Raw genomic sequence first — 12262 nt, forward strand, 5'->3', positions numbered from 1 at the left:
GTTTAACACCAGCGACTGAGCCACAGCCCTGTCGAGCTGCGTTGCCCAAGCAAAATGTCACGACCCAAGAGGATCAAGAGACTCGATTGCAAGAGGCAGGCTCGCAGGCAGCAGAGGAGCTCATGACCTCTGGAGCAGGGTGCACCACCCCACAAGTTACTCGGTCACCAAAACATGAGGAGGCTGCTGTAACACTGATGAACACTGAGCCTCCTTCGATACTTGCCCACCGTGCTGCGAGGCTGTGCTAGGCAGTCTTGGAAATATAGGGAAGTCCACAACCTCTTCCGTTGGCACATATAAACCTTGATTCCCCCCCCCCCCCCCCCCTTTTACCTTTTTCACTTCTACATGCACTGAAAAAATTCACGGTGCACTATTCCTTACCATTTTGCTTCAGCATTTTCATGCTCTGCTGCCTTTGTTCCCCTGCTCCCTTTCCATGAAGGAATATTCTCAAGAAACAACCATGCCTGCATAACTGAAAGTACACAAACCCCATATGCAGAAACAGTGCTGTAGGCTCATGCAACGTGACCAGGTCAAGCAGTTTAGTATTTTAGCACAGCTAACAAATGAGGCTAGACTACATAGTCCAGTAATTTACCTTTTCTTGTTCTTCAGGTGCTAAAAATCCACACGCTATTTTTTGGAGAGTACCAAATCCAGCATTTCTGGAAACAAAGAGAAAAAGAAAGAAATTAAAAAACATTTATACTTGCCTCTGAGGACTTAGGCACTGATGAACTTTCTGCTATACATGCACCAGAGGATACAGCAATGAACAATTTCTTTTGGTCATACAATCATAGAATCATTTAGGTTGGAAAAGACCTTCAAGATCATCGAGTCCAACCATCAACCATACCCACTAAACCATGTCCTGAAGTACCCCGTCTACTCGCTTTTTGAATACCTCCAGGGATGGTGACTCAACCACTTCCCCAGGCAGCCTATTCCAATGTCTGACAACCTTCCCAGTAAAGAAATTTTTCCTAATATCTAACCTAAATCTCCCTTGCCGCAACTTGAGGCCATTTCCTCTTGTCCTATCTCCAGCCACCTGACAGAAGAGACCAGCACCCACCTCACTACAACCTCCTTTCAGGTAGATGTAGAGAGCAATAAGGTCTCCCCTCAGCCTCCTCTTCTCCAGACTAAACAGCCCCAGGTCCCTCAGCCGCTCCTCATAAGACTTGTGCTCCAGGCCCCTCACCAGCTTGGTTGCCCTTCTCTGGACACGCTCCAGCACCTCAATGTCTTTCTTGTAGTGAGGGGCCCAAACCGGAACACAGTACTCAAAGTGCAGCCTCACCAGTGCCAAGTACAGGGGAACAATCACCTCCCTGCTCCTGCTGGCCACACTATTTCTGATACAGGCCAGGATGCCATTGGCCTTCTTGGCCACCTGGGCACACTGCTGGCTCATATTCAGCCGGCTGTCAACCAGCACCCCCAGGTCTTTCTCTGCCAGGCAGCTTTCCAGCCACAGTTCCCCAAGCCTGTAGCGCTGCATGGGGTTGTTGTGACCCAAGTGCAGGACCCAGCACTTGGCCTTGTTGAACTTCATACGATTGGCCTCGGCCCATTGATCCAGCCTGTCCAGATCTCTCTGTAGAGCCTCCCTACCCTCAAGCAGATTGACCCTGCCTCCCAGCTTGGTGTCATCTGCAAACTTGCTGAGGGTGCACTCCAAATCATTGATAAAGATATTAAACAGAACGGGGTCCAACACCGAGCCCTGGGGAACACCACTTGTGACCCGCCGGCAACTGGATTTCACCCCATTCACCACAACCCTCTGGGCTCATCCATCCAGCCAGTTTTTCACCCAGCAAAGAGTACACTTGTCCAAGCCATGAGACGCCAGCTTCTCAAGGAGTATGCCATGAGAAACAGCGTCAAAGGCCTTGCTGAAGTCCAGGTAGACATCATCCACAGCCTTTCACTCATCCACGAGGTGGGTCACCTGGTCATGGAAGGAGATCAGGTTGGTCAAGCAGGACCTGCCTTTCGTAAACCCATGCTGACTGGGCCTGATCCCCTTCCTATCCTGGACTTGCCATGTGAGTGGTCTCAAGACAAACCGTTCCATAATCTTCCCCGGTACCGAGGTCAGGCTGACAGGCCCGTAGTTCCCCGGATCCTCCCTCCGACCCTTCTTGTAAATGGGAGTCACATTGGCAAGCCTCCAGTCATCTGGGACCTCCCCCATTGACCAGGATCGCTGATAGATGATAGAGAGTGGCTTGGCAAGGACCTCTGCCAGTTCCCTCAGTACTCTTGGATGGATCCCATCTGGTCCCATAGATTTCTGAGTGTCCAGAGGGCGTAGCAGGTCACTAACTATTTCCTCCTGGATTAAGGGGGGTATGTTCTGCTCTTCATCCTTACCTTCCTGCTCAGGGGGTGGAATACCCTGAGGATAACTGGTCTCCCTATTAAAGACTGAGGCAAAGAAGGCATTAAGTACCTCGGCCTTTTCCTCATCTCTGGTGGCTACGTTCCCTTCTGTATCCATTAAAGGACAGATATTCTCCTTGGGATTCTTTTTACTGTTAACATATTTGTAAAAACATTTTTTGTTGTCCCTTACAACAGTGGCCAGATTTAGTTCTAGCTGAGCTTTTGCCTTTCTAATTTCATCTCTGTATGATCTAACAAGATCCCTGTACTCCTCCCAAGTTGCCCGCCCTTTCCTCCAGAGATGATAAACTCTCCTTTTTTTCTTGACTCCTAGCAAAAGCTCCCCGTTCAGCCAAGCCAGTCGTTTTCCTCAGCGGTTTGACTTGTGGCACATGGGAATAGCCTGGTCCTGAGCCATTTAGATTTCCTTCTTAAAGAATGTCCACCCCTCCTGGACCCCTTTGCCTTTCAGGACCATTTCCCAAGGGACTCTCTCAACCAGTGCCTCGAAGAGGCCAAAGTTTGCCCTCCGGAAGTCCATAGCAGTGGTTTTGCTGACCACCTTCCTTGCCTCACCAAGAATTGAAAATTCTATCATTTCATGGTCACTAAGCCCAAGATGGCCTCAGACCATCACACCTCCCACAAGTCCTTCCCTGTTCGTAAACAATAGGTCTAGCAAGGCTCCTCCCCTCATAGGCTCACCTAGCAGCTGTGTCAGGAAGTTATCTTCCACACACTCCAGGAACCTCCTAGATTGTTTACTCACTGCTGTGTTGTATTTCCAGCAGACGTCTGGAAAGTTAAAAGTCCCCCACAAGGACAAGGGCACACGATTCTGAGACTACTGCCAGCTGCTTGTAGAACAATTCGTCCATCTCTTCAACCTGGTCGGGCGGTCTATAACAGACTTCCAGCACAATATCTGCCTTATTGGCTTTCCCTCTCATCCTCACCCATAAGCACTCCACCTTGTCATCACAATCGTGTAGCTCTGTACAGTCAAAACATTCCCTAACATAGAGAGCCACCCCACCACCTCTTCTACCTTGCCTATCCCTTCTGAAGAGCTTGTAGCCATCCATTGCAGCACTCCAGTCATGGGAGTCTTCCCACCATGTTTCCGTGATGGCGACTAAGTCATATCTATCCTGCTGCACAATGGCTTCCAGCTCCATGCTGCATGCATTGGCATAGATGCATTTGAGCTGGGTTACCGAATCCACCCCTAACATCGGCATGCTGCCCCCAGGCTCATCTCTGGTGAGCCTAGTTTTACCCCTTACCCCCTTCAAACCCAGTTTAAAGCCCTCTCGATGAGCCCCCCCATCTCATGAGCGAGGATTCTTTTACCCCTTTGAGATAGCTGGAAACCATCTGTCACCAGCAGGCCCGGTGCTGTGTAAACCTCCCCGTGACCAAAAAACCCAAAATTCCACCGATGGCACCAGCCTCTGAGCCACGTATTAACCACGTGTGTTTCCCTGTTCCTTTCAGTGTATCTCCCTGCCACTGAAGGGACTGAGGAGAACACTACCTGTGCTCCCGATCCTTCCACTAATAGCCCCAGTGCCCTGAAGTCCCTTTTGATTGCCTTTGGATTTCTCCCTGTGACCTCATCACTGACAACCTGCACAACCAGCAATGGATAGCAATCAGAGGGCCGAACCAGACCAGGGAGTTCCCTGGTAATGTCTCTTACCCGGGCCCCAGGGAGGCAGCAGACTTCCCTGTGGGATGGGTCAGGCCTGCATATTGGGCCCTCTGTCCCCCTCAGGAGGGAGTCGCCTACGACAATTACCTTCCTTTTTCTTTTTTCAGAGGATGTGAGAATGCGTGGGGCTGACTGACTCAGCTGAGGCAGTCCCCTGGATAGGCCTTCGTCTACACCCTGACCTTCACTGGCCTGGTCCGCGAGTTCCAGAGCCCCATACCTGTTGCGTAGGGGCAACTGGGAAGGTGAGGGAGACCGGGAGGGGATTCGCCTGCCTCCCCGAGCAGGGACCTGTATCCATTCCCCTCCATCTCGTAGGTCCCCTCCTGCCTGGTGGCAGGAGGGCAGGGGATCCTCCGCTTCTTGCGGAGCCTCCGTCTGCTGCCTCTGCCTCAGGGGTGGCAGGCTGCGGGTCCGCCAATCTACCTCCCTCCCACACTCCCTGCTACTCCTCAGCCTTTCCGCCGCCTCCTTCAGCTCTGCCACCAGGCTGAGCAGATCACCCGCCCGGCCACACCGCACACAGGGGTTGTCCCCGCCGCCCTCCGGCACCAGCGACGGGCTCAGGCACTCCCTGCGGCCGGAGACCCGGACAGCTGCACGTTTGCTTGGGAGCTCCGTCTGGGTCGCCGCGTTTTTCCCGGCGACGGCTCTCCCCCGAGTGGCAGCCATGCCCGGGTCTCCTTCTGCGAGGACGATGCCCTCCGCTTGAGCAGCCTTCCCGAGCGGGGAAGAGGCAGAGGGGGGCTGCGCCCTGCCCGCGCTGTCCGCCGCGCGCCTCAGGGCCGCTCCAATCTCCCGCGGTTGCCCCTGGCAACGCCCACGCCGCGTCAGCCTCTCTCGCGAGAGCCGCCGGCTCCGGACGGGTCCCTCCGCCCTCCCCCGCGGTTCCCGCGCCGCGGGAGCCTCCCTGTCAAACAGATCTGATTTTAAAAAGACTGTAAGATTTTTTTAATCTCTGTGAAGCACATCTCTGTATGGGAAGACAGTACGAGCACATAACCAACAATGGTTGGATGAAAAATCAGTGGAAGCTATCACTGCCAATTATAACAAAAAAAACCCTTAGAAATACAAGTAGTTCTCAAACACACGTGTAGGTACAAGAGTATCTCTTCACCACAACAGACTCCGATGTGATCTGGATAAACTATTGTTATACTAGAGGATTTACCAGAGATTTTTAGAGGTTGCAGCACAAGAATAATACAGAAATATCTAGTTTGAAAAGAACGTAAAATAAATTACCATTGGAAGGATGTTAATTCCTGTTCCTCAGCAGTTACATCTTAAATTTCCTCTGTCCCCTTACACCTTCAGTATTTTCTGCTAACTATAGCGTTAGATGCTAAATGTAACATTAATTGACAAAAGCATGAAATGCATGGATCCAGGTCAGCCTCCTGGAAGTGTTGGTTTTATTAGGATTAATTACACATGAAAAATTGCTCCTCACAGTTGGGATTGCTACAGATGAAACTTCGGTGGGAATCAGTTTTGTCAGAGTTAAGCTGGATGGCACAGGACCCCGGGACCACATCCCACCCCAATTAAACAATTAGAAAACAAAATAAAAAACCCACACGAGGGAAATAGCAATGAGTCCTCTTGCCTAAGCTTTGCTTCCAACATTAACCACAAGCCCAGCTCGTTTTCCCCAATCTGTAGCAGAGAACAGAGGTCATTTCATTTGGAAGAAGTTTATTAAAATGAAAAACTATAAAGCCTGATTAAAATAGCATGCAGCGTTAAACTGGGGCCAGTTGCTCCAGCTGCAGGGGCAGGTCCCTAAGCCTTTCCCAAGAGGGACTGCTGCGTAGCTTTCCCCCTGCTGCCGTGGTCCCACACCCTGGAGCATCCTGTACCTTAAAAACTTTGCAGACCAAAAAAGTGGTCCTAGGGCTACGGTTTCACAGCTCAGCTGATCCAGAATCGTCCTACTTTAATCTCTGATGCCAAAAAAGGAAAGTTTCACCCCAGCTCTATGCACTCCTTGGCAGGTACTCCCCTGAGAGTATGAAAAGAAGGAGGCTGAGGCATTGGTCCCCAATGCATAATTAATCTTATTAAAGGAACAATCACTTGCATTCAGTAACCCTGGAAGTCAGACAAGTAAATTAAAACTGAAAACAAGGCTTGAGTCCCGCATGCATGCTTCTTTTTGAGTGATTTCTCTGTAACAGGCAAGTATGGATGCTCTAGAAGAAAAAGAGACCTATTCCAGGTCGCCTGTCAGCAAAATTGCCTCTGTAAGCAGTAAACAGGTTTTGGACCATCTAAGAAATTTACAGGCAAACTCAGAGTACGACCAGCTATCATTTCTCACTGTACAAAGGAAAAAGTCTCCAGATGTTAGCTGTTTTCAGCCTTGGATTTTGATCAAATATATACAGTTTCAGAAGGAAAAAACGCTTTTACAAGTGTAGAGCAGACCAGGCAACACCTCATGAGGGCATCCATACACTTTATTTCTAGGAAAAATGCCATTTGTTTAGACTACTCCGCTTGTGTTTTACAGCAAAACGTCCATCTTGTTCCAAGAAGCTTTTGGAGAATAACTCTGATTTGATGGTAGCAGTATAGAGCAGAGAAATGGTGGACTGCCTAGTCTGAAGAAGTTAATGTTTGTTACCCCATTACCTTCCCACGGCTTTTTAAATGAAATTAAAACAAGAACTTTGTTTCATTTATGATACCCCAGATTTCACTTCTGCTTGGAGCATAAAGGACTAGAGATAGCACAACATACAGTGGTTTACGGCTCTTCTGTGTCGTTTTAGGATTCAGCACATGCTCTCCTCCCAGCTCACCTTTATTTTATCATAATGTGAGTGTACTGACTGGTAAATCTTTCTTGCCTTCCCTCCCCAAATGCCAAATGTATAACCTTGAGTTGGCCTCTGCCATATGCTATTTCTATGCAGATTTCAAATGTAGTTTGGGGAATTCTTGTTCTTATTAAAATAAGAAAGGAACAATACAGAGATTCCTGCACAGCAAAGATCTTGCAAAATACTTGCTAGAGAATCAGTGCTCACTGGCAGTGGGTGCACTGCAGAAACTACAGGGATTTGGCGTTAGCCCTGAAAGATAGAATAAACACACTAAAGAGACATTGCTTTATCTCTGACTGCTATTAATACAGCAGCACAGCACCTGCCCCATATGCAAGGAAAGCTCGTTTTTATTTTCTTTTACTGCTTTCCACACCACTCAACTAACCTGCTCCTGTCTAAAACCTACAGTACTTCTTCTCAGAAACCATCTGTTGTTTCTTACACAGTTCTTCCCCAGTTTACTCTGCCTGGACAATTTGGCAAGTGCTTTCACTTAAGATGGTAATGGAGAGGGGAAATTACCTTCTCTCCCTTGCTCCATCCCATGTTACCCTGAAGCTCCACCTGCAGAGATTACTGCTAAATGGGTAACGTAGATACTTCAACACAGCCCGCTCCTGCTAACATGACTGCACATGACTGCTGGCATTCATACGACTAAATATTGCTAAATCCTCTGCTATGGTGAGTAATGCATCCACCCAAATAGGACAAGGGCATACTGCTCTGCATCACTAGATGCCAGAAGAAGGGCAATTAATCTGCAAACCGGCATGCTGCTGCACCTCCGTGCCAAAACAGAAGCTGCTATTTGGGAGAGCAACGATAAACACTTTCTGTTCGGCAACAGCAAAGGCTGGGAGGAGAATCCATCAAGACAGGATGGCTCACCCTCAACCAGCTGTCTTCACTGCAAAAAGCCAAGCAGTCCGACTTCAGTCATTAATGCTCACAGCAGAGGGACCCACAAAAAAACACACAAAGGTTTAGGCAACCAGTAGGAGGCTTGTGAAAAAGCCTTGTTTGCTAAAACATACCAAGCACCTCATTTCTGGCTCTGTTTAAGCAGAGGAGTGAGCACCCAGCGTCGAGCTTTTGGAGATGAAAACCCATATGGAGCAGCACAGCATTGCTCCTGGGCGTTAGTGTCTCTGCATCAGCCCTATGAAGCCAAATCAGCAACTTTCACCTATGGTGACTTAATTAACATGCACCCTACAGATCTCTCCAAATCCCACACATTGCCATCCTCCATTGATGAAAGTGATTAAAGCTAACAATTATAATTTGTGTTAGAGATGCCCCTAGAGGCTTCAGCTAGGCTCAGACTTCATTGTTCACAAAACACAATGCAAAGAAATCTCTCTCCCAAAGAGCTCATCCTCCAAGAAGACAAAGCAATCAAGGAATAGCAGAAAGGAAGGCATGGAGACAAAAAATAGTTGCTCAAGGTCAAACAGCAGGCCACCAATGGAGCTAGAACAAAAGCCACCTCCTCTGTGGAGCACTCATGAGGCCATGCTGACTCTCCAGTACTAAGGTGACCAACTAATACAGTTTATTTATCAAGCATCATGAGCAGATGAAGTAGTTCACAGCATTACTTGCTGTTCTGTGTTTGATCATGTATTTTTGTGGTGGCTCTCCAGGCAAAGCTAACTATGACAGCAAAAGAGTTACCTTCCCTTCACCTTCCAAAGAAATGCTTCCCATACTTTTTTGTGCACATTACTGACAAATCGATTCCCCTCAATTTTTTTATTCTTCCATCAATGCTTTCAACAAAGAGTGATTGCTCAAGCGCCCTTTTCCACCTTGCACTTCTAATTTTTTAAGGAATGGTCAATCTTGATATGCACAATTATAATTGCAAATGGATCGTTTTATCTTGTACTCTTCTATTTTAATGGGATTATGTACGGTCAAATCTCTACGGTAACATTTAAAGTCAAAACCTCTTGTGTCATTCATATGTGGTTTAGATATTTAAAAATATTAATATGCAACTAGTGATATTACAAAAGGTTAGATTTCTAACTACCCGGCCCAGTTATGACACCATAAATCTGATACAGTTTTCATTGATTACTAGAAAAATCTTTCCAAGGCAGTATAACTGGAATTTAATAAAACTTCCTGCCATACAATTTATCAGCAAGAGAGTGCTTCTGTTGTGCTATGTACAGGGAAAGAGCAAAGCACGAGCGTGCAAAGTGAGTGAAGCTTTTAGTCTTTGCAAACAACTTCAGTGCATAAAATATTAAAAGCAATGCTAAACTAATCTCTGGCAAGAATTGCAGGCAATTCACTGCAACTGGTATTATGAATGTCTTTGGTTTACCATTTAAAAAACATTAGAGTCTACCATTATGGTTGTGTATCACAGTGCTGTACATTAACCTCTGTAATTTTCCAACATGGTATATTGCAGTAACACAAATTAGGCTATCTGGCAAAAAGGCTTAAAAAGACGCAATATTTAAAGAAAGCAGACAGGAAAGCTCCTTGCTCCTTCCTGCCAAAGACAGCAGGAGAAAGTCCAGTCCTCTTTTCCTCAAAGCAAATGGTAAAATCCCATTAATTTCCTCTGGAACCGACAGATCCACAGCATCTGGGAAAAGGATTCAGTCTAAATACATCGCAGACATAACAGATGAATGATTTGGGGGAGAGGGGTCGCCTGCTCTCATTTTAACACTTCTGTGTAACAGGAACAGAGCAGGTCATTTCTGTAAGCTTGAAAATACTTTGTGGGCTTTCAGTAGGATTTTCCCTTCAGCATTTTTTGCCTTCTGTCTCCATTTTCTTCTTGTTCATATGCCTAATGGCTTTCAAATCTGTTATTTGAGTGTACAAGAAGCTTAAAGCCTACCCTTGATACTTACTGTTGTAGGGCCCACATAGATGAAATTTTGTTCTCCTATAATTAATAGGAAAACATTTACATTTCATATATGCTGGAACAATCATATCCTTTCCACTAAGGAAACAAACTGCAAGCTAAATTTTCACCTACACGTTATATGGAAGTTTTCATAGCAAGACATCTATTTTAGGTACAGAAAAACAATCATAATAAAATGCTCATCATGTTTGCAAATGATGCTCATTTCCAAGATGAAATTTGTCTGCTCATAAATACATCTAGCAACTAAACCAGAAAGATTCATTTGGTTTTGTAACAGTTTTCAAAGTTGGTTTTTCTTCTCAGTGGGAATGAGAAAGAGACTTTAAAAAAGATGCAAAAAAAGGAAAAGAAAAAGAAGACATCACGCGACGCTAGGACAGCAACACTTACCTAAGGCGTGTTGGAGTCATGCTTCTGCTCTGTATCATGCAGAACACGCACTTAAACCTCGCCGCTTCCCCTACGAGGCCACTGGGATGCTGCTGCTCTCCTTCCTATATAACTACCTGGCTCCCTTCCCTCATTTTCCGCTTCTAACATTTCAAACAGAACCTCCGAAACTCCATCCAAACCCATACGCTTCTGTGAAATATATGGAGTTTGAGGAGAAAAAGGTCAGCTTCATTTTGTCTCAACCGGCTCTAGCTCCCAGCTGTCAGGACCAACGGCTGCTGGGGTTAAGCAAGACTTTTTGTGTCTGTCTTTGGAACAGAAAGCAGCCATTATTTCAAGCTGGCGTCCCAAGGATTTTTTTCCAAGCAATATACTGGTCCCAAGTAGTTTTAGAAGCAAGCAACCAGGCAGCTCCATGAAGCCCAGGCCCTGATACTGGAAGACCCAGAGGGTTCCCTGCAACAGCAAGGCATTTAATGTGAGAGGAGAAGGGAGCCTGGAGTCCTGCCAAATCTAATCCTGGCTATACATGCCACAGCTGGATTTCTTCAAGTAGGGGCTATTACACTGGCACACCGCTGACCAAAGTCTTCTGTTTCGTGTAAATTCCCTGTAAAGACCTTAGAAGATAAAACTGATTAATCCTAATTAAAATGAAAATCAAGGAAATGACACAGTCTGTTGAATCTACTTGATGAATCAAAAGCCTCCCTCATTTCTATGTTAATTGTCTTTTTACAAATGTGCAGTACTCTCATACGCACAGAATAATGTTTTCATATTTTTCTTCACTTGGAACATCGCAGGCCAGATGTTAGAAAGCACCCGGAGAGCCCTTCTGCATTATCAGGCCCCTGCAGAAGCACCTAAATGGATGCCAAGTCCTTTCTCAGACTTCTCATGGCTTTAATAAAAAATCACAGCCTGCAGCAATGCGACAGCCCAGACACTGCAGCTAGGGAAGGACCAGCACCGGGCAGGACACAGCACCTCCTGAGCATGTTGAAAGGTGCGTAAGATGCCCCATTAGCATTGGGCAGGGAATACGCGATGAGTAAAATTCAACCAACATAAACCGACCAAATCCCTGCTCTCAATTTGCATGAGTCTGATAATGCTTCAATGAAATATCGTTGCTCGAGTTCTTATCAAAAGGTTATTTGCACGTAACACCGTATCACAGTAAGGACATTTGGGAAAGCAATCAACCTGCAAGCACATTCCTGAAGTAGAGAAATGCAGAACAGACCCTTCCAAGGACAGTTCAACTTAGGATGTGAGTTATTTAAAGAGGAATGAACCAGTACACTGCTAACACCAGCTAATTAAGAGGTAGGATGCATTTCGTACAGGAAGGTCTCTTTCTCCACAGATAACCTCTGTAACACATTGAATAGATCCACATTCAATTTATATCCAGTCAAAATCGTATGTTGCCTAATGTTGGGGGGGGCAAAGCTAACCTAAGATAAGTGGTAAAGACACACTGGACAAAATCCAGAATCTGCTGCGTTACTTGCGTAGACACCATTTATTATGGTTACATTTTATTATACAGTAGTAAAAAATTACAAGGCAACATCCTGTGTTATTTCCCACTGGGATAAATGATACAGATGTACTATTAAATCTCAAAACCAGCACCAGTCTGCCAGGCTACATTCCATTTGTGTCTTTATAATGTGTCAATAGGCTGACATTTACGCCTTCTGATGGTAAAGCTATTTATGTTATAGACATTTAAATGTGCCATAAAATGCATAGCACTGCACAAGCCTAGAATGCTTCCAATCTTTACCAAAACAACACACACAAAGCAAAAATCCCACCAGACACCAGCATCCAAATTAGGACATATTGGTTCCATTTCTTCCAAGTTAAGTCAATGCTATGAGGGTTTTTTAAAATATCCTTATAAAAGAGGGTTAATGCAACCTTTCTCCTGTGCATACATTCAACCCATAGTTAGTTTTAATTTTGGTTTATAGATTTTTGTCCTTTCCC

General features: G+C 46.0%; 1 protein-coding gene across 26 annotated transcripts in view; it reads right to left on the reverse strand.

Annotated features, from left to right (window-relative positions):
• The window catches only part of ADGRL3 (adhesion G protein-coupled receptor L3), a 529386-nt gene that overhangs the window by 433119 nt on the left and 84005 nt on the right, over positions 1-12262 (reverse strand). For all 26 annotated transcript variants that reach the window (XM_030013851.2, XM_030013889.2, XM_030013708.2 and 23 more), the window contains exon 2: positions 608-674. The gene's annotated coding sequence lies outside the window, so the exon portion shown is untranslated. The remainder of the gene's footprint in view (positions 1-607; positions 675-12262) is intronic.

Source organism: Aquila chrysaetos, chromosome 1, assembly GCF_900496995.4.
Source record: "Aquila chrysaetos chrysaetos chromosome 1, bAquChr1.4, whole genome shotgun sequence".
Lineage (NCBI taxonomy): Eukaryota > Metazoa > Chordata > Aves > Accipitriformes > Accipitridae > Aquila > Aquila chrysaetos.